Below are 21,325 nucleotides of genomic sequence, written 5' to 3'. Positions count from 1 at the left end.
GAACCAGGAATGACTCCTTAGTTCATGGCTTAACAGATGATTATTTTTTTTCACTAAAATAAAGTATAAAAAAGAAAGACCAGAGGCAGTAGAAGAGCAAAAAATTAATATATAATTTTAAAACCTCCTAGTTTTGACATGTCCTGCATCTCTGAGAAGACATGTCCAGCAGATAACTGAATATACAGGAGTATGGAGTTCAGCAAAGAGATCTGAGGTGTGGGACTCACCACAACCACATAAATGACTACTGAAAGATATTAAGCAGTGAATTTGATGAGACAGTACCGAGTGAGAAGACTGGATTCTAGTATCTGTCTTAGACAATCTTTCCCCTATTCATCTTTATAGAAGTTCTACATTTCTTCAATATCAGATTTTGAGAAGCTATATCAGAGATATTATTAAACCTTTCAGTAAGGGTCCAGTCAAAAAAAAAAGAAGAAAAAATCATCTGAAGGGTGGTGATTGCTGGAGGGAGGGGAGTATTAGGGGACTAAATGGTAATGGAAGAAAAATATAATAAAGATTAAATTTAGAAAAATAATCTGTTATAATTTTCATGCACCAGTCACCTGCACAGGCTACAATTTGTATTATTACAGGTAGAAAGGAAGCCATGTTGCGTGGATATTGATTAACATGGGAAAGACTTTCTGTTCCATTTGTTGGGGCAGAAACTGGCAGCCAGCACTTGTTGGCAGCAAACATCCACACAAACCTTTTTAATTAAGAGACCTCCTAGCACAGCCATTATCTGGGAGTATGACAATGTAAACCTAAATCTGTATACTCACTGGGTTCCAGAGGTTCCCACAAGCCTCGCTGGAATCAAAACCCTGAGCACATGTTAGGAGAATTGCCAAAGAACTCCCTTGGCCTCTGAGAATGTTTTTCCATTCATATAGTGAGCTATGAAATGGTGGGCCAGTACTTACTTAGTTTCTTTTTCACTAAAAACTGGAGAGAACCTAAATATTTTTGACAAATGAATGGCATAATTATTAGTTTAATTATCATGTAGTAAAATTAATTTTTATTTTGGTATACAATTTATGAATTTTAAAACACAGATAAATTTGTGTAAACACCAACTCAATCAGGACACAGAAATTTCTTCACCCTAAAAAACTCCCTTGTACTATCCAGTTATAGTCACATCCTCTACTCACCCATAACCCCTAGCAAATAATGTTCTGTTGTCCTTCATAGTTTTATCTTAAAGAATGTCACATAAATGGAATCATTTTTGAGATTGGCTTCTTTCACTCAGCGGAATGTCTTTAAGATTCATCTAAATCATTGAATATGTAAATAATTCATTACTTTTTGCTGCTGAGTAGTGGTATTCCATTACCAGTCCTTCACTCCAATGTCCTTTACTCATTGAAGGACATTTTGGTTTCTACAATTTTTACCAGCTTAAAATAAAGCTACTATGAGCATTCATGTAGAAGTTTTGGTGAGAATGTAAGTTTTCATTTTTCTAGAGTAAATAGTCAAGAGTGAGAATGCTGAGTGATATATTGAGTACATGTTTAATTTCATAAGTAACTACTAAACCATGTCCTGGAGTTTCTGTACATTTTTCATTCCAATCATTAATGAGACAGGCCTTTCTATATGCCCTTCCCCAGCTTGACTGCAGACTTGAAGATAGCAGGCCTTGTTCCCAGTTTGATACTCTGGTGTCGGGGTGCAAAGAGTACAGTGGAGACCTTATTCACAAATTGTGTTTGTCTACTCTAACCTATTTTGGGTTTACCTGACTGACACAAAGTACTTGTCTTTGTTTTGCCTCACTTGCAATTCACATGGGTCAAAAACCAGAGTAATGCTCAAAAACATTGTAAAGCAAATAATCCACAATCACCCTGGGCCAAAAGATGATAGTTGAGACATGCTGAAAGACTAAAAGAAAAGGCTGAGGAGAGTTTCTTTGGAAAATTAATCCAAACTTCCGTGTATACTGGAGAATTCAAAATGCCACACAAAAAGCCCAGAGCAGGATGCGTTCTGAATAAGAGACCTAAGAAGACCCAAAGCATCCAACTCGGATTTCTAGGCCCAGAAGAAGGAGCACGTGAAGGCCAAGTATTCAAGGAGAACCCCAACACAAAGCCAATAAGCAAAGAAAAAGATAGTAAGTTTTCTTTAAATTTTGACTGAGATTTATTTTTTATTTCTTTGTTCTCTGCCTTCCTCCTTCCTTTTTTTTTTTTTTTCTTGGCTTCTAACATTCAAGAAAATCTCTGCACAAAATACTAAAAAAATGCAGGCTAAAGTAACAATGCATTCACAGACAACACATGATTAAGAAGACTTTACAAAACTAGGTTGGAAAAGTCACTAAAAAAGCAAGTAACTATAGCATACAGCAAGTAACAAAAACAAACCCTAAGGAGAATGAAGAATATGATTTCCAGTGTTAGCACACTGAAATCTTCAAAACGTCCAGTTTTCAACAAAAACGCATGGGCATGCAAAGAAAGTATCAACTATTCACATAAAAAGTAATATTCAATATTAACAGAAATGATCCCAGACTAAACCAACGGCCTTAAATATGCTCAGAGCTACAGAAAACCAGAGGTAAAGGTTATCTAACCAAGTACAGACTCTCAGTGAAGAGTAGAACATGAAGAAAAAACCAGAAATTCTGAAGACGAAAGTGTAACAACTTAAATACTCACCAAACTTTGGATATGTATCCAAAATAACTGAAAGAAAGATCTCAAAGAAACATTTACATGTTGTTGTTCACTGCAGTACTCACAATTACGAGGTGGAAACCTAAATGCACATCAAGAGGTGAATAAATAAATAAGATGTAGTATATATCTATATAATGGAATATCATTTGGCCTTAAAAAGAAGGAAAGCCTGTCATAGGCAATAACATAGATGAACCTTGAGGATATTAAGCTAAGTGAAACAGATCAGTCACAAAAAGACAAATACTGCATAATCCCATTTACATGAAGTAGCTACATTAGGCAAACTCATAGCAACAGGGGCTGTGCAAAGAGAGAAAAGGAGTTTGTTCAATGATTACAGTTTCAGTTATGCAAAATAAAAAATTTCTAGAGATCTATTGCACACAATATGGATACAATTAATGCTACTAAACTATACACTTACAATGGCTAAAATTGTAAATTTTATGTAATTATTGTTACCACAATCAAAAATTTAGAAGGAAAGAACAATTAACTGACAACTTTTGAGAATTAGGGACTATACAGTTGTAACTTACATTTACTGCATGCCTACTTGATTCCAGGTATTGTGGTAAGCATTTCTATTATTTCATTTGGTCCTCATGAATGGAATATACATATGATGGGATGTTATTCAGCTTTAAAAAGGAATGGACTACTGATACAAGCTACAACATCAATAGACCTCAAAAACATTATGATAAGTAAAAGGAGTCAGTCACAAAAGGTCACATATTTGTATGACTCCATTTGTATATAACATCCAAAATACATAAATCCATATAAAGAGAAAGCAGATTGGTGATTTCCAAAGGTTGGAGAGGGGTAGAAGGAGAATGACTACTTAATGAGTATGAGATTCACTTCGGGATGATGAAAATGTTTTGGAACTGGAGAGAGATAGTGGTTGCACAATATTGCAAATGTACTAAATGCCACTGAAACGTTCACTGTAAAATGGTTACTTTTATGTTATAGGAATTTCCCCCCCCCAAAAAAAGCGCTTTTAAAAAATAAAAATTATCACTCAAATATCTTAGAAAATTACTTCTACATTTAACCTTTGATCCAGAATCACAATTCTTATATATATACCCCAAATACAAAAGATAAGGCTATTAAAGTGTTATTTATAATAGCAAAAACATATGTATATGCTTAGAAGCTGAAGGAGGACACACACACACAGACACACACGATGGGGCAAAAGGAAGTTTACAGTAGTGAGTACATGAAACACAGTTTATTCTTGTATTATTATTACTTACTTCCCATACAAACAACTACAAACCTACCCTTGCCCAACCCTGTATTCTGCTTACTTTCTGAAAAAAATTAATTTAAAAAATTGAACAAAAATCTATATATTTATACCCCTTTTCCTACTTAGCCTCTGAAATATGCTATTATGTAAAATAAATGTTATTTAAATGTTTGGGTTGCTTGCAATCTTCTACTATACCATACGATGCTTAAGTGAATCCCTAAAAATAAAAATAAAATGCTTTACACAACCCAACTGCGAATCAAGTTCATGGAATAACCATTGAGAGAGAAACTTTTTCAAGTAAGAAAAATACATTTTAAATCTCAAGTTGTTTTAAGTAATTATATTGCTGGTGGTGGGATTATTCTGTTACTTTCATAGAACAATAATCCCATCAACCTTTGCATTCCTATCAGTAGCCTCCATTAAGACTTCCATTGATTTTGATTTTACAATACTAGGTATGGCATAGGAGCCTTTTCAATGAAACATTCAGGTTAAGGAGACCAACTAATTCACATAAAGCCTGTTTAAACATTCCAATTTTTATCTGAACTTATATCTTAATTCCATAAACTGATCCATTTCTGTATTCTCTCAGTCTAAAAGTAGCCCCCATTAGGACATCAAACATTTTTGATATCAAAGCAAATGGGGCTCCTGTGTCAAGGAGTCCAGAAAAGTCTCTTCTATACCCAGTGACCATTTTACTCACTCATATACATCATATACATAAGGCCTTTGGTCCCCATAGGGGTAGAGATAAGAGCCAAGGGACCATGGCCTATCTGTCAATTTTCATCTTGATTAATCTACCAAACTGTTGTCCCAGGTGATTCCAGATCCCTTTCTTTTTCATTTTCATTTTTGCTTTTCAGCTTCTGCAATTCTTCCAAACTGGTATAAATAGAGTTGTTTAGGGTCCTTTAATGTTGTGGACACAGCATTGATTCCCATTAGTACACTCAGTCTTCAATAGTGCTCATTAACACCTTTGCTTCAACTTCATCAATATCCAATATAATCATTTCATTTCTTAATAAATATTATTCTCTAATGAGGTGATTCCCTTGGCTCTCCCCTTCTGTCTTTTCTCTTTTCTTGTTAATGACTTTAATTTGTTTTAGCATCTTTAACACCTATAAGAGAAACTGAGACAGAAAATCTGATAAAGTTTTTTGGACAGTAACCTGGTTTTATAGGAGTATAGTTACATGGGGTGTAAAAAGTGCCCCCCCCCCCTTTAATCAGACCAGTTACCATGACCTTGTTAAGGGAAATATTGAATAGATGAATATCCCAATTATTATAAAACCAATTCAGCATGGCTTGCTATAAAATGCAGAGCCACTTCATCTGGGGTGTTCCAAATAGCATTTACAACAGAAAGAAGCCTCTTCTCAGGTAAACAAACTTCACAACAGTCTACCAGGCTACCTGCTCCCTTGCGTATAACGTGCTGTAATATCGCCATCTGTGATTGTTCTATAATGAGCTGTGGGTCTTATATCAACCCAAACATTCTGTTCCATTCTGTAGCATTCAAAACCAAAAATACTGCCCCTAAATTAGTCACTATCACAATCCATTTTAGTAAAGGTTCTTCAGGAAGCTGATGAAACTGACCCCCAAAATGAGACAATTTCTTGGCACCATAATCCTTGGTTTCAGTAGTTTCTTGGTTTTGCCCTCTCCCCAAGTGGACTACCTTGATGGTAACCAGAGGTCATAACACTACTCTCTGTTGTCTTAGAATAATCTTTCTAAGGTTATTAGTTGTAGCTCAAACTGACTGAAATCTAGACTTAGCCCAGCATGAAGACCAGCCCCAGCACTCTCAAGTACTTTCATTTTAGCTATTACAGGTAATAATAACCAGAGTACTCTATATTTAGTTTGTTTATTATTCTGCATTTCCTTATGACTCCCGTGAGCCATCTCATTGGGAGTTGGATCTACCATTCCCCAAGTTTTGTCTTTAGGAATGAATCACAGCACAGCTGCAGTTTTCACATCAAAAGTGACTAGACAGCCATCCAAGAATCAAAAAATTCCTCACCCCTCATCATTTCATCCTTTCTCTTCCCAAACAACATGTTTCAATGAGTCAGCGTTGTCTAGCAAATTCCACTGGCCATCAAGAGTTAGGACAAATTTCACACAAGACTGACCTTAAGTCAGACACCACCAGCCAAAGCTCAGGGGTTCCTAGGCCCTGCACTTCTGACCAACTGGCTACAAATTTAGAGGTTTCCACTACTCCCTCAGGTTCAGTAATTCACTAGAATAACTCACAGAATCATATACGTTATGATTATAGTTCTATTAAAAAAAAAAAAAAAAGGTACACATCACAATCAGCCAAAGAGACACATAGGTCAAAGTCTGAGATGGTCCTAAATGCAAAGCTTCCATGTTCTCTCCCTGTCAAGTCAAAACACATCATCTCCTTGGAACATTGATAAGAGCAGTAACCAGGAATGCTCACCTGGTATTCAGTGTCCAAAGTTTTTATACAAGTTTCATTACATAGGCATGATCAAATCATTAGCCTCATTATACAGCCCACTTCCTCTGCTCCCCACAAGTCAGACTAATATCACGTGACTCAACATCTGAACCTTCTAATTACATGTCTGCTTTTTCTTATGTGGCCTACCCCTATCCTGAGTCACTCATTAGCATAAACTATAAGGTCCCACTAAAAACAAAAACACTCTTATCACCTGGAAAATTCCAAAGATGTAGAGTAGAGGCTCCCACATATGAACTGGAGACAAAAGAAGCTACACTTTTTATTATACAATACAAGATTTACTATAAGACAAAACAAGACAATAATTAAGACAGCATGTTATTGGCAAAAGAACAGACACTTAGGTCAACAGAACAGAACAGCAAGCTCAGAATTAGACCTGCACAAATACATTCAAATGATTCTGACATAGGCAATTCAAAGCAGAAAAAACATTCTTTTCAACAAATAGTGCTGAAATTCTTACACAAAATTACAGCTGACCCTTGAACAAGGTTTGAACTGCGCTAGTCCAGTTATATGTGAATTTTTTTCAATAAAAATCATAAATGTATCTTTTCCTTATGATTTTAGCATTTTCTTTTCTCTACTTTATTTTAAGTATACACTCTATAACATATATAACATACAAAATATGTACAAAACATAACTGACTGTGTTATCTGTAAGACCCTTGGGTCAACAGTGGGCTATTACTAGTTAGGAGAATAAAAATAATACAGATTTTCAACTGTACAGGGTGTCAGTGCCCCAATCCCTCCATTGTTCAAGGGCCAACTATTTATGCAAAAGAATGAACCCAAACACAGGTGTTACACAAAATTAACTCAAAATGAATCACAAAAATGTAAAAGACTGTAAAATTTCTTGAAGTTAAAAGAGGTTGAAAAACTGCATGTGTTTGGGTTTGTTAATTTTCTAATTACATCAATAGCATGACTTGTGAAAGAAAAAAATTAATAAGCTGGAATTTATTAAAACTTCTCAGTAAATGAAACTTTTAATAGAATGAAAGGACAAGGCAGAGGTTGGGAAAAAATATTGTAAAACACATATCTGATAAGACTTACATCCAAAATACATAAGGAACTCTTAAAACTCAACAATAAGAAAACAAATCAATTTAAAAATGAACAAAGATCTAAACTGACACTTCAGCAAAGATATACAGATGACAAATAGCACATGAAAACATGTTCAACATCACCTGTCATTAAGAAATTGTAAATTTAACATGACGTGAGTACCACAGTAGTACACGTATTAGAATGCCTAAAATCCAAAACACTGATAGGGGTTCAAATGCCCATGAGGATGCAGAGCAACTAGTACTGTACTCTCACTTACTGCTAGTGAGAATGCAGAATGGTACAGCTACTTTGCAAAACAGTTTGGCAGTTTCTTACAAGATATTTTAAACATAGTTTTACCATATGATCAAGCAATCTTACTCTGGTATTTTCCCAAATAAGTTTCAAAAGTCTGTCCATAGAAATATCCACATGTGAATATTTATGGAAGCTTTATTCATAATGGCTAAAAACTGGAATCAACCAACATGTCCTTTGATAGCTGAATGAATAAACAAACTGTGGTAGATCCATACAATGTAACATTATTCAATAAAAAAAGAAGTCTCAAGCCCAAAAAAGACATGGATGAATATTTAATGACTATTGCTAAATCAGAGAAGCCAATATGAAAAAGATACATACTGTATGATTTCAATAATATAACATTCTTTAGAAGGCAAAACCATAGAGATAGTCTAAAGATCAGTGGTTGCCAGGGGGTCACTCAGGGTAGGGATAAGCAGATGAAGTATAGGAAACATACTGGGATTGTGAAATTATTCTTTATGATACTGTTATGGTGAATAAAAGACATTAGGCATTTGTCAAAATCCATTGAACTTTACAACACAAAGAGTAAACCTTAACACATACAAAATTTTAAAAAATAACTTAGGAGGTCGGGGTCCTTGGAGGGAATGTAGAATGTGATAAAAGTTTAAATGTATTACAAATGGGTGGAACAACTTCACTGAAGCAGGTGAGGGGAATTTAAGTGCTGACCTAAGTAACTTTGGAAATGAATGGAACCTGTAAGACTAAAGGCAAAGTAATTCTGTACTCTGGTTGATAAAGGTGTTTCCTGCAGGGACATTAACAATTCTGAAATGGCATAAGTTATATTGAAATTAAACAATTAAACTGATGGCTGATAGCAAGCAGCAGGTTCCTTACTGGGTGAGTGCAAAGTTACACACAAGTAAAGGGAAGAAACAAGAATGATGCATGTAGAAATGGACCAGAGTTGGAGACATCAGTATATGAACTCACATTTAGCTTAAAATACAAGTGGTTACATAGAGAAATATTTATGGATATATGTATATACATACACACAGGGTTAGTATATAAACATGTATCTTCTTGCTTTTTCAGCTAACAGAACCTAGAAGCACATCTCATATCTAAATATTTGTTTTTAATGCTGTTCTCCAATTAAAGGAACCAGGGCTCTTTGAAGAAACAGCTGTATACGACTAAGACAGGAAATATACAAGATAAGCCTGGATCATCTTGCAGTGTAATAAAAAAAATTTTTAAGTGGTCAAAAACAAAGTAACAACAACAACAACAACAATAAAATGATAAGTACGGATTAGAAACAAAAATATGATATAAGTTCATACTGATATAGAGAATAAATAAATAAATGAAGAAGAGACAAATCCCTTTCAATCTCACAGCAAACATACAAAAAATTTATGTAGATACTCCACCCATAAGGAGGTAGACCATACATAGCCACTCCTTACATATGGACTGCTCATGATGACTTTTTTCCAAAGAGTTCATACAGTATGGAAAGAAAGAGAAAAAAAATAACTTTATTGTCAAACCTGACAAATACTGAAGCCAAATAATCAGGGTTAACATCAAGTAGTAAGTCATACAGATAGTATGTACCCTTGATATGATGTGATGAGAATGTATTTTACCTGTGGTCTTCCTTCCAAATATATAGTCCCAGTCTAATCGTAAGAAAAACATCAGACAAATCCCATTTGGGAAATATTCTACAAAATACATGACTACATCTTAAACTCACCTAGGCGATCAAAAAAAAAGAAAAGTCTGAGAAACTGTCATAAACAAGAGGAGTGTAAGGAGACATGACTACTAACTGTAATATATTGGGTTGGCCAAAAAGTCTGTTTGGTTTTTTCCATAAGATGGCTCTAGTATCGCTTAGTTGTCTTTTAACTTTCTTCAAAATAATTCTGTTATATTGTATTGTGACAGCTGTCATATCAGCTGTGCATCAAAGAAACACTTAACAAAACCGGTGAATTTTTGTGTAGCCATTTTAATATTGAAGATGAAAGAAAATATGCAACATTTTCAGCATATTATGCTTTATTATTTCAAGAAAGGTAAAAACACAACTGAAACAAAAAAAAGATTTGCACAGTGTATGGAGAAAGTGCTGTGACTGATCAAATTTGTCACAAGTGGTTTGCGAAGTTTCATGCTGGAGATTTCTCAATGGATGATGCTCCATGGTTGGAGAGACCAGCTGAAGTCGATAGCTATCAAATCGAGACATTAATTGAGAATAATCAACATTATATCACTCATGAGATAGCTGACATTCTCAAAATATCCAAATCAATAAAGTTGTTGGTGAAAATAAAAAATGAGTTCATTTTACTAAATAAACTAAATGGACTTTTTGGCCAACCCAACAGAATCCTCAATGGGATCCTGGAAGAGAAAAAAAAAAAAGAGGAAAACTAAGACTAACTGAATAATGTGGACTTTAAGTCATGATTAATGTGACAAATGTATCATATGCTAAGAACAGGGTTTACAGGAACTCTCTATACTATCTATGCAATAATTTCATAAATCTAAAAGTTTATTAAACCATGAACATTTACTCAGTTTTAATGACAATAAGATATTATTGTTAATTTTTAGAGATGCAATCATGAAACTGTAACTATGTCTTAACAACAGTACTTATCTGTTAATCAGACATTGAGAAATAACTATTAGTGAGGCATTAAAAGATATCTACATATGTGGATAAGTACACATTTACATATAAATATTGTATGACATTTAAATCATGATGATGTCTAAGACTTGCTCAAGTTAATCCCAGTGGGGGTAAGGAATGGGTGAATAGGAATATAAATGAATAAAGACTATGATTTCATCATTGTTGAAGTTGAGTAATATAATGAACCCCCAAGACTCTGAATATATTTGAAATTTTTCATAAAGAGTTAAGTAACTACTTGACTTAAAAATTTAACAAAAAAGATAAGAAAATAAAAGTTTAAAAAATAAACAGAAAGAGGAGAGGCTCATATGAGATATAATAACCAACTATTGGAAGTTCTAGAAAAACAGCACAGAAACAATGGAGGAAATAATTTTTTAAAAAAGAGAAAAACTTCCAGATTCATAAAAGAAAATGGAGCAAATTCCTCATTTAAGATGGGTTCAAAAATGCTATTATGTTGTTTACAACTATTACCTTTTAAGTGCCCAAAACACACTTAGTGAATGAAAATAAATACAGACTAACACTCAACCCCAGTAACTTCCAACCCAACATTCTTCTTTCTGTGTCCCACTCACAACATGACATCAAAAAATTCCTGCCCAGAAACATTTCAGAAATAGTATTATTGCTATGAGACTTTTCTTGGAAAAAGGATGAGGCAATTAAGACTAATCCTAAAGAAAACTCAAATGGCCAGATGTACTGAGAGTGACCAAATTTAAATAAGCTTATAAAATATTGCAATACAGAAGAAATGTCTTTAAAATGGAGTTGGTTTCTAGATCAAGAGAACAAGGCTTTGTTGATGTGTCTACATAAATTCCTTACAAAGAATACCCTACAAAACAAGAATCTTCACAAAAGCAGACTAGCTGTAATCGAGTCTTTTTAATTTCTCTTTTGCTCCCACAAAATGACTATTTTAGATTTTCTTCCATTCTTCCCAAGAACAAACCTACCTTAACACCTAGGAATACCTTTAAAAAAAATCAACACAGCATATAAATTCACAAACCTAAGAGCTCCAGAGGAAGAAATGACTATTCGCTGTTTCAGTTTGGGATCTCCATGCTAAAATTAAAACTTCTCACAAAATACTTTAAAAATTTTACTGCAATAGGAATTCCAGAGAAAGGAAATAATTTTCCTGATAAAGAGAATAATCCCTGTGAACCCTGAGGACTAAGGATTCCCCGGTGGCTAAATGGAATCAAATTTTTAAAAAAATTAAAAAGCAGAGCCTAGGCAGCCATTTCTGCACAGGCACCTCTCAAACACACAGTACTTCAGAGAAGCCACTGCTGAAATGCTTGCCTTTGCACTGAACAACCTGCCTGCACTCTTGTTTCTGCTTCGGAACCAGCCCTCCTAAAGGTTTCCTGGAATCCTATCTCAAACAATAGGGGAGCTGAACAGCTCTAACCAATCAGAGCGGCTCTATTCTGACCAATCAAGGACCAGGGGCAGGGACTTCTGTCTATATAAACCAGCTCCTCTCTGGCTGAGAGAACCACTTTCCACGGAAGACTCTGTTTCCCTGGCTCACCAAAGAAGTCTATCCACAGCAAAACAGACTGGCACAGAACAGGGTAGAATGAAGCAGACCATAGCAAAGCTCACCATTGAGGAGCAGAGCTGCCACGCTAAAGAGGGGCCTGGCCCCAGGGCGGTGCTGTTTTCATAGCCGCTGTATTACAATCAAGCTGTTGGCACTAAATAGTTTCCTTCTTCACTGCACCAGAAACTGGGGATTCTTGTTGGGTGTCTGAATTGGCACTAACCACCATCACCATTGGTTAAACCCTGAAACCTGTGAATCTCAGGTTAAAAAAGAATTAAGGTTGCAGGTGGAATTACTGTTGCCAGTCAGCTGACCTAAAAACAGGAATATCATCCTGGATTATAGCATGGGTCCAATGTAATCACTTCTTAGAATAGAAGAGGGAGGCGGGGGTTGGAGGGGGCGGGGAGGCAGAGGACAAATGGTCAAGGAGATGCGGCAGTGCTTGCATTAAGAGATGAAAGTAAGGAGCATGATTCAAGGGCAGCTGCTAGAATTAAGTAAAAGTAAGGAAATAGATTCTCCCCTAGACCTTCCACAGAGAAATGCAGTCCTGCTGACACTTTGATTTTAGCCCACTGACACCTGTGTCTGGCTTCTAACCTATAAAACTGTAAGATAATAAATGCGTATTGTTATAAGGCACTAGGTTGTGGTAACTTGTTACAACATCAAAACATATATTGTTTCCTTTAATTCTATAATTAGACTTAATTCTGTTTTTCTGTTTTAAAGTCAATCCTATTCCTGTTGCCTGTACTCTTTGCAGTTTAAATATTTGTTCCCTCCTTTCTGAGATACTTGCCAGTAGGGTGCAAGAGAGATAGGCCAACACATAAGTACATTAGCACCTACAGAGGAAGGAGAGGAGTCAGTGTGTGATCTTGTTTGGTAATTGTGGCTTCAGATAAACTATCCCTGCCCTGCCAGTCCTGTAATATGTTTTGGACCTCAGCAATAAGCCCCATTCAAGTTCTATTTGACTTGATGTAAACCTTTTCAAAATTTACTTTAGCCTTTACATGTTTCAGATGAATAATTTTAACTACAATGATTATAATAATGATGGGTAGCAGATTTCAATTAACATGTGTATTTGTCAAGAGTTTAGTTAAGCTACGCCATGGTAGTGTTGCCTTGGCATCCATTTTGTTTGGCCAGCAGCCCAGGAAGGCCTGAAATTGACAGTAAAGCCCTAGGTGACAGCCTGCAGTCACAAATATAAGTGCCCTGCCTCCCAGCACCTTCCCCACAAGGAGCTGAACAAAACCCTGCTCCTGGTTTGAACTGACCCATCCAGTCTTAGTCTAGAATGCACACACAAAGCCCTCTAATAAAGGTATGTGTCCCAGGTCTTGTCACTCTCTGTCTTGACCTTCCCACGTGGCTTTGTGGAGTGCGTGGTGTATTTCTTCCAGGACCAGTGAGTAGTAACCATCTCTATTTCAATCTCTCTTGCAGTCTTTTGGCTCACCATCCCATTCCCTGGGGCTCCACTTAACAAATGCTGATTTTACAAAATCACAACAATGTTTATAAGTCAAAATATTGAATGTATTAGTGATTTAATGTAGTCCCCTTGCTAGATGATGGAAAAATGAATGTATTTAGTCCTGGCTGGAGTGGCTCAGTGGATTGGTCACCGGACTGCAAACTGAGAGGTCACCAGTTCGATTCCCACTCAGAACAAATACCTGGGTTGTGGGCCAGGTCGCCAGTTGGGGCCGTGCGAGAGTCAACTGATTGATGTACCTCTCACACATTGATTTTCTCTCCCTCACTTTCTCCCTCACTTCCCTTCTCTCTAAAAATAAATAAATAAATCTTAAAAAAAGAAAAGAAAATGAATGTATTTAATGACCCTAATTCCTTCCCTAGCCTGATTTTCCTTCTTTTAGATTCAATTTTCTATACTTAAACCAGTCAAGTTACAGTGCACCAGTGAGTGCCCGTTTTAAGCTGAGCACCAGACTTATTGCATACATACATCAAATGAAGTATCAGGAAAAAAAAGTGTTTTAAACATTTTTTTTGTTTCATTATACTGCAGAAGTTCACATGTTAAGGAGGAAGGTGGTAGTAAAAATATCATAGGATGAAATTTATGAATATATTATAGTAACCTCATAGATTTATTAATTATAGCATAGATGATTTTCCAGTAAGTGAACTGTGTAAGAGTGGAAGGTGACTTAAATGTTCTAGGAAAATACAATATCAGGGGTAACAACCACCAGATTTTAATGCTGAGGAGAATTTTCATATGCAGAAATTTCTAAACAACTGAAAAGGAGCTAGTATGGACATAGAGTAAGGTGATAAAAAAAATCCCTTTATTTAAATTACAAAAATAAATATGCTCTAGGATAGTCGCTGCAGCAGTTTATAATCATACAATATTTGAAACAAGCTTAACATCCATTGTTAGAAGAGTAACTGAATAAACAATGTATATCTATGAAATGTAGTATACAGTGGTTAAAAAAAAATAAGGAAGATCTCTATGAAATGATATGAAGTAAATCAGTAATTTCAATAAGTCATGGATGTGGAGGAGGAAAACCTCAAACTGAAATACAAACAGTAACAAATGAACCTAATAGGATTACACGTAAGTAAAAACCATAAGGATGAGAACTAAAACAACTAACCTAAGTAAGCATCATGTGTCTTTTCATCTTGACATACAAGATTTTTCCTCCTTTTCACCTTCTTAATTCCCTAGCTTTGTCTTCAACTACTCTGCACCTCACTTTATACTCTTAGCAGTGCTAATATTCCTCTATCACATATTGATTTTGTGATACCTCCATGCTAGTGTACATGCTGCTCCATATGCCTAAAATGCTTACCTTCTCTTTTCCTTGGGCAATTAGTCCTTTCTACTCATTCTTTGAAACTCAAATCAGATGTCACTTCTTCTAACTTTCTGCACACACACATACACACAGTTAAATCTCCCTTCTGCATTATTTCAGGATCACATGCACACTAATCATAAAATGCATGATATTATTTATAAAACTATAATATGATGAAAATATATACATATACTAGACTTTGAATTCATTAAAGACATAGCCTTATCATGCTTGACAGTATACCTGGCACATGGCAAAAGCTCAATGATTACTAAATTAAACTTCATATTGTAATAGACTTAATCTATAAGAAACAATAAGAAGAAAACTTTTACATTTAAAGGTCATAACAACTGCACTTGATATATTTAAAATTTTTCCAAACATAAAAGTTATAGTAATTGGGCAAAAAGAAGTTATGCTAATAGTTAAATGCATATGAGAGATTAGTTTGGAAAAAAAAAAAAAAGACTTAAGAAAAATTTAGTTTCCTCATCTCATTCTGTCCTTTATCTGAAAAAATAAGTGAATTGGATTAAATTCCTTTTCTGCCTTTAAATTCTATATTCTGTATCAGAGCACAGCTTTTTGAAAGTATCAATATCAGTTTGAGATTTTAATTTACCTATATTATGACAGTCTCAACTTTCTGTAAGCTGTCCCTCCACTATTATATCTATGCTAACATCACATTTTTAGTTACTTGTTCCTTGCTATTATGACATGTAGTATAATAGAAACTTCCTTTGTAAAATTAGTTATGTCACAAAGTGTGTGAAAAAAAAATTAAATAGTATTAAATAGTACCTTTAGTTTAAGTGTTTCTATTTTGAATAAAGGGCACCTATGTCAACAAGTATGTATGTATTCCATCCTTATTTAGTGTCAGACCTAAAAAAATAATGGAATAGATAATGAAATACAACTATATTTAAGAGACATAATAGGAACTAGAGATTAAAAGCAAATAGATAAGTGTAAAGTGAGAACAGAACACAGAGAGTTAGTCAAAACAGGAGTTTAGTTTTAACATTACAAGGAATCGGAAAATAAACAAGAAAAGAATGAGTCAAATGGCAATTTAGGATAATTAGGGCAGAATAAATGGAAGCAACAATACTAGTCTTAACTTCTAAAAGTGAGGAGATGACACTTTTCTCCCCTACAGTCAATGAACACAATTCTGTCAACTGTACCCTCTTAGCCCATTTTCAAAATTACCCCCCAACCACCACCACCACCACTCTGCCACCAACCTTAGCCCAAGTCACTACAATCCCTCACTGGAACAGTGGCTTCCAGCATCCTGCCTAGTTTCCTTCTAATTCGATTTTCATAGAGAGAATTTTTTAAATATAAATCGAAATATATCCCTTTACAGCTTAAAATCCTCCAACAGCTTCCCTTCAATTTTTCTGGGTAAAGATCCAAATCCTTTGAGTTCCATAAAAGCTCTTTACTAGCAGGCCCTTCTCCTGCCACTCCTCCCCTCTGTGTCAGTACTCATTATATACTGGCCTTCTCACAGTTCCTCAAACGCTCCATGAACTCGACACATTCCCATATGCAATTTACTAAAATACAAAATTTTCTTCCAATTACATGTACCCTTTTTACCTTCTGTATCCCTAGGCTAACTTAGCCTAAACATCATTTCCTGAAAAAGCCTTAGGACCTAACACCCACAGGAGATCAGGTTTTCAAATAGTATACTTTCACACTTTGTAATTCTCCATAGCACTTTCCCCACTTATTAATTGAAGAAAACTAGTTAATGAGTTAGCTAAATAGTTCAACTACACCTGCCTCATCAGAGCACCACTGATGTTTAGTGACATCAAGCATCTTTTCATATGTCTATTGACCATTTGTAGGTCCTTTTTGGAGAAATGTCTACTCAGGTCTTCTGCCCACTTACGTAAATTTTTTGTTTTTTTTGTTACGTGTTAAGTTATATGAGTTCTTTATAAATTTTGGATAATAACCCCTTACCAGATGTATCACTGGCAAATATCTTCTCCCATTCAATGGGTTATCTTTTCATTTGTTGATGGTTTCCTTTGCTATGCAAAACCTTTAGTTTGAGGCAGTCCCATATGTTTATTTTTCCATTTTTTTCCCTTACCCAATAAAATAAACCACAAAAGAATTACTAAGAGCAATGTCAGATAATATAATGTCTATATTTTCTTCTATGAGTTTTATAGTTTCAAAAAAAAGTAAATTAAAACCATATTAAGATAGAACTTCACACCTGTCAAAATAGCTATCATCAATAAATGCAAAAACAGCAAGTGTTGGTGAGTATGTAGAGAAAAGGGTACCCTTGTATACTGTTGATGGGATTGCAAATTAGTGCAGACACTATGGAAAACAGTATGGAAGGGTTCCTCAAAAAATTATAAATAGAATTGTCTTATGACCTAGCAATTCCACTTCTAGTACTTACCTAAATAAATCCACAACACTAATTTGAAAAGACATATACACACCCCTATGCTCACTGCAGCATCATTTACAATAGCCAAGATATGGAAGCCACCCAAGTGCTCATCAATAGACAAGTAGATAAAGAAGATGTGGTACATATATACAACAGACCATTACTCAGCCACAAAATATAATGAAATCTTACCATCTGTGACAGTATGGATGGACTAGAGGGTATTATGTTAAGTGAAATCAGTCAGACACAGAAAAGACAGGTACCATGTGATTTCACTTACACATGCAATCTAAAAAAACAAAATAGGCTGTGGTGCCAGATATCATCCTTGAGCATAACTGGGGCTGAATGCTCCCTGCTAGTGGCACTTTTAACTGGGAGCTCCACAGTGGGGTGGGCTGAGGGCAGGGAGAAAAACATTAAAAAGAAAAAAAGAAAAAGAAAAAGACTCATAGATACAGAGAACAGATGGTTGCCAGATAGGAGGGGGGAGGGGGCCTGGGTAAAAAAAGTGAAGGGATTAAGAAGTACAAATAAGTAGTTACAAAATAATCATGGGGAGATAAAGTACAGCACAGAGAATATATCCAATAATACTGTAATAACTAAGCATGATGCCAGGTGGATACTAGAATTATAAAGGCAGGGATCACTGTGTAACTGTTTAACCACTATGCTGTACAGCTGAAACTAATATTTAATGTCAACTGTATTTGAAAAATTAAAAAATATTAAAGTTGAAAAATATTTAAATGAGTATAAGCAACACTAAAACAGAACCTGTAGCTGTCTTGATCACTGTATCCTTGGTGCCTTGCACACAACAGCAGTTGCTCAAATATGCTGAGTGGAATGATGGATGCCATCCACTGTGGGCCAGGGGAAAAATGGTACTAGGAATGACAACAAAGAGAAAACTGAATGCCTAAAAACTTTATATAGATGTATATTTGGTTTAGAAAAATATCTGAATCTTTAAAATTATGTGTATTCTAAGGTAGGGGTCAGCAAACATTTTCTAAGAGGTCAAATAGTAAATATTTTAGGTTTGTAGGCAATACAGTCTATTTTGCAACCACTCAGTCCTGCCACAGTAGCATGAAAGCAGCCATGTAACTTAAAGGGCATGGCTGTTTTCCAGTAAAACTTTATTTACAAAAACAGGAGTGCAGCCTGCTGGCTGTTGTTTGCTGGCCCCTATTAATAAATTCCAAAGAAAAAGAAGACAAAATTAAACAAATGCAAAAAAAATATTTTTAATCTCTATTTTAAACTTATAAAGAAGCTTTTTTTGAAATACCATACAAACCTTCCCAAACTTTAAAATGGGAATGGATTGGTCTATATTATTAATTAGTAACACATGTGGAACCTTCCTTTAATGGTGAGAATTAAGCATTCTCTTAACTTGGATCATGAGTTTCTGTTTAGGCATCAACTGACTCTTCATGTATACCTATTTCTCAGTAACTAGAGTAGCAGTAGCACAAAGTGGGAATTAAAAAATACAAGCTTAACAAATGAATGAACCAAAAGGAAGGAATATATAGAGGAAGTCCTCAATTTATTAACCTTTTCCCCTTTCAATCTCCCAGCCTATTTTTAGTTTGGTTCAAAGACAAATAAGAGGGGAAGCAGATAACCTAAATATTTTGATTTTCAAACCAGGTATTCTCCAATAAGACTGCAAATAAACCATTTTTCAAAGGGCAGACTTTTGACAACAGAAAACCAAGGACAGCAGTAAATGGCTACTTATTTGTCTTAAAGAAGAAACCTAATATAAATCTATGATGGCACATGGTATAGTAGAGATAATAAACCGAGAGCCAGTTATTCCAAGTTTTAATTCTTCTGTGTCCCTTAAGTGACTGTGTGACTAATCTTTCTAGGCCTCAGTATCTTTATCTATAAAATGAGTGAATAAAACTAAGTGATTTCTATGTTCTTGATGCTATGGAATCTAATTTTTCTGCATATAAAAGACATAACAGCTTTGCCATATAGTGAAAGGCCAAGTGGACAAAAGTAAAAGCAAAATCTCACAAAACTGAATAATGGGGGATTATTATTGTGATAGGTGTAACATAGCTAAAATGAAAATTCAGACTAAATGTATAAATTTAAGTTACAGAGTGTATACAGGCCCAATGACCAAGAAAACAAAAGCTGGGAGTTATAAAGTAATCCCATCCTTATTTTATCTTAAATCACAGTGCAGCCACACATAGTATGCTGAGTGTATACTCACATCTCAACAAAAATAAAATGAAATATCAACAATTAAAATAATCAAGAGTAAACACAGTTTATAGGAACAAGACAAAAAAAAAAAAAAAAAAACTTTATCCCTCAGCTGTAAAGAATCTAGATCTCTGACAGTATGGATGAACCTGGAGAAATAAGCTAGTCACAGAAAGATAAATACCATAATATTTCACTCATATGTGAAATCTAATGAACAACTGAGCTAATAAGAAAAATGGGGACAGACTCATAGATGGAGACGAGGATGACAGGTAGGGATGGGAGTGAGGAGGTTAGGGGGTAGAGGGATTGAGCAAAAAGGAAAAGGAACTCATGGACACGGACAACAGTGGGGTGTTTGCTGTGGGGAAGAGGGTACAAGGGGACTAAATGTTAATGGAAAAAAAATACAATAAAGATTAGATTTTAAAACAAGAAGCGGGGACTTCTGACAAGATGGAGGCTTAGACGGACATGCTGCATCTCCCTCCACAACTAAGAAGTAATACAACTACCTCAAAACTAGAGACAGCCAGAAGTTCCAGAAAATCAAGCTGCATGGAAGTCCAACAAATAAAGAAATAAAGAAGATATATTCATCCAGACAGGTAGAGGAGGGGTGGAGCCGGGGCAGAAAGGACACGGTGTGGTGGCGGTGGCGACGGCAGCAGCAGCAGGCTGGCAGAAAGCACAGTCAAATATTTTAAAAAGTTGAGAGGGATACCTGGGGAGCATTCCCAGCATCATACCAGACCACACAGCTCACAATTCCAGCACCAGGGACAATAAAGCCTCATTGCTTCTGACTGTGAAAACAATAGGGGTTGGGGCAGAGGCAGAAACTGTCAGTCTCTCAGCAGAGTCTGCTTGCTTAAAGGGCCCCCACAGTCCTAAAACATCCGCAGACCCATCCACTCTGGAAACAACAGCCAGGGCAACAGCTAGACAGGTGACAGGCCCATATGGAACTGGGAGAAGTGCCTGAAAAAGAGGCGAGTGTTGAGCAAGCAGCATTGTTCCCTCTCAGACCCCTACCTCACACATAGCGCCACAACGTGGTGAAACAGGTCACCCTGTACTGATGAATACCTAAGGCTCTGCTCCTCACAACATAACAGATGCAACAGCTCTACCCAAGACACAGAGGCCAACAAACACAGGAGCCTGTCAAGAGGAGGAGACAGAGAAGTTTGACCCAAAAGAGGTAACGTATTAAGGTTCCAGTGGGAGAAATAAGCAACGAGGAGAGAGCCAACCTAACGAACAAGGATATAGCCAACCTAACAGACACAGAGTTCAAAACACTGGTGATAAAGATGCTCACAGACTAGACACATATGCCTGAGTACAACTAACGCTAAGGAAAGAAGTGAAGGCTATCTAAGTGAAACAAAGGAAAATCCACGCAAAATCAATGACGAAGAGAAGAAAACCGGAGTTCAAATCAATGATTTGGAACATAAGTAAGAAAAAAACAGTACAGAATGAGCAAACAAGAATTGAAAAAGATGAGGAGAGGCTTAGGAACCTCTGGAACAACTTTAAATGTGCCAACATCTGAATCACAGGAGTGCCAGAAGGAGAAGAGGAAGAGCAAGAAATTG

At 35.7% G+C, this 21,325-nt stretch overlaps 1 protein-coding gene across 3 annotated transcripts in view; it reads right to left on the bottom strand.

Annotated features, from left to right (window-relative positions):
• The window catches only part of CCSER2 (coiled-coil serine rich protein 2), a 168,409-nt gene that overhangs the window by 106,690 nt on the left and 40,394 nt on the right, over positions 1–21,325 (bottom strand). The window lies entirely within an intron of this gene.

The sequence above is a fragment of the Furipterus horrens genome, unplaced genomic scaffold (assembly GCF_987537825.1).
Source record: "Furipterus horrens unplaced genomic scaffold, mFurHor1.1.pri manual_scaffold_5, whole genome shotgun sequence".
In the NCBI taxonomy this organism is placed as follows: Eukaryota; Metazoa; Chordata; class Mammalia; order Chiroptera; family Furipteridae; genus Furipterus; species Furipterus horrens.
Note: the sequence above shows the minus strand (reverse complement) of the source record. Positions and strands in the feature narration are given on the sequence as shown.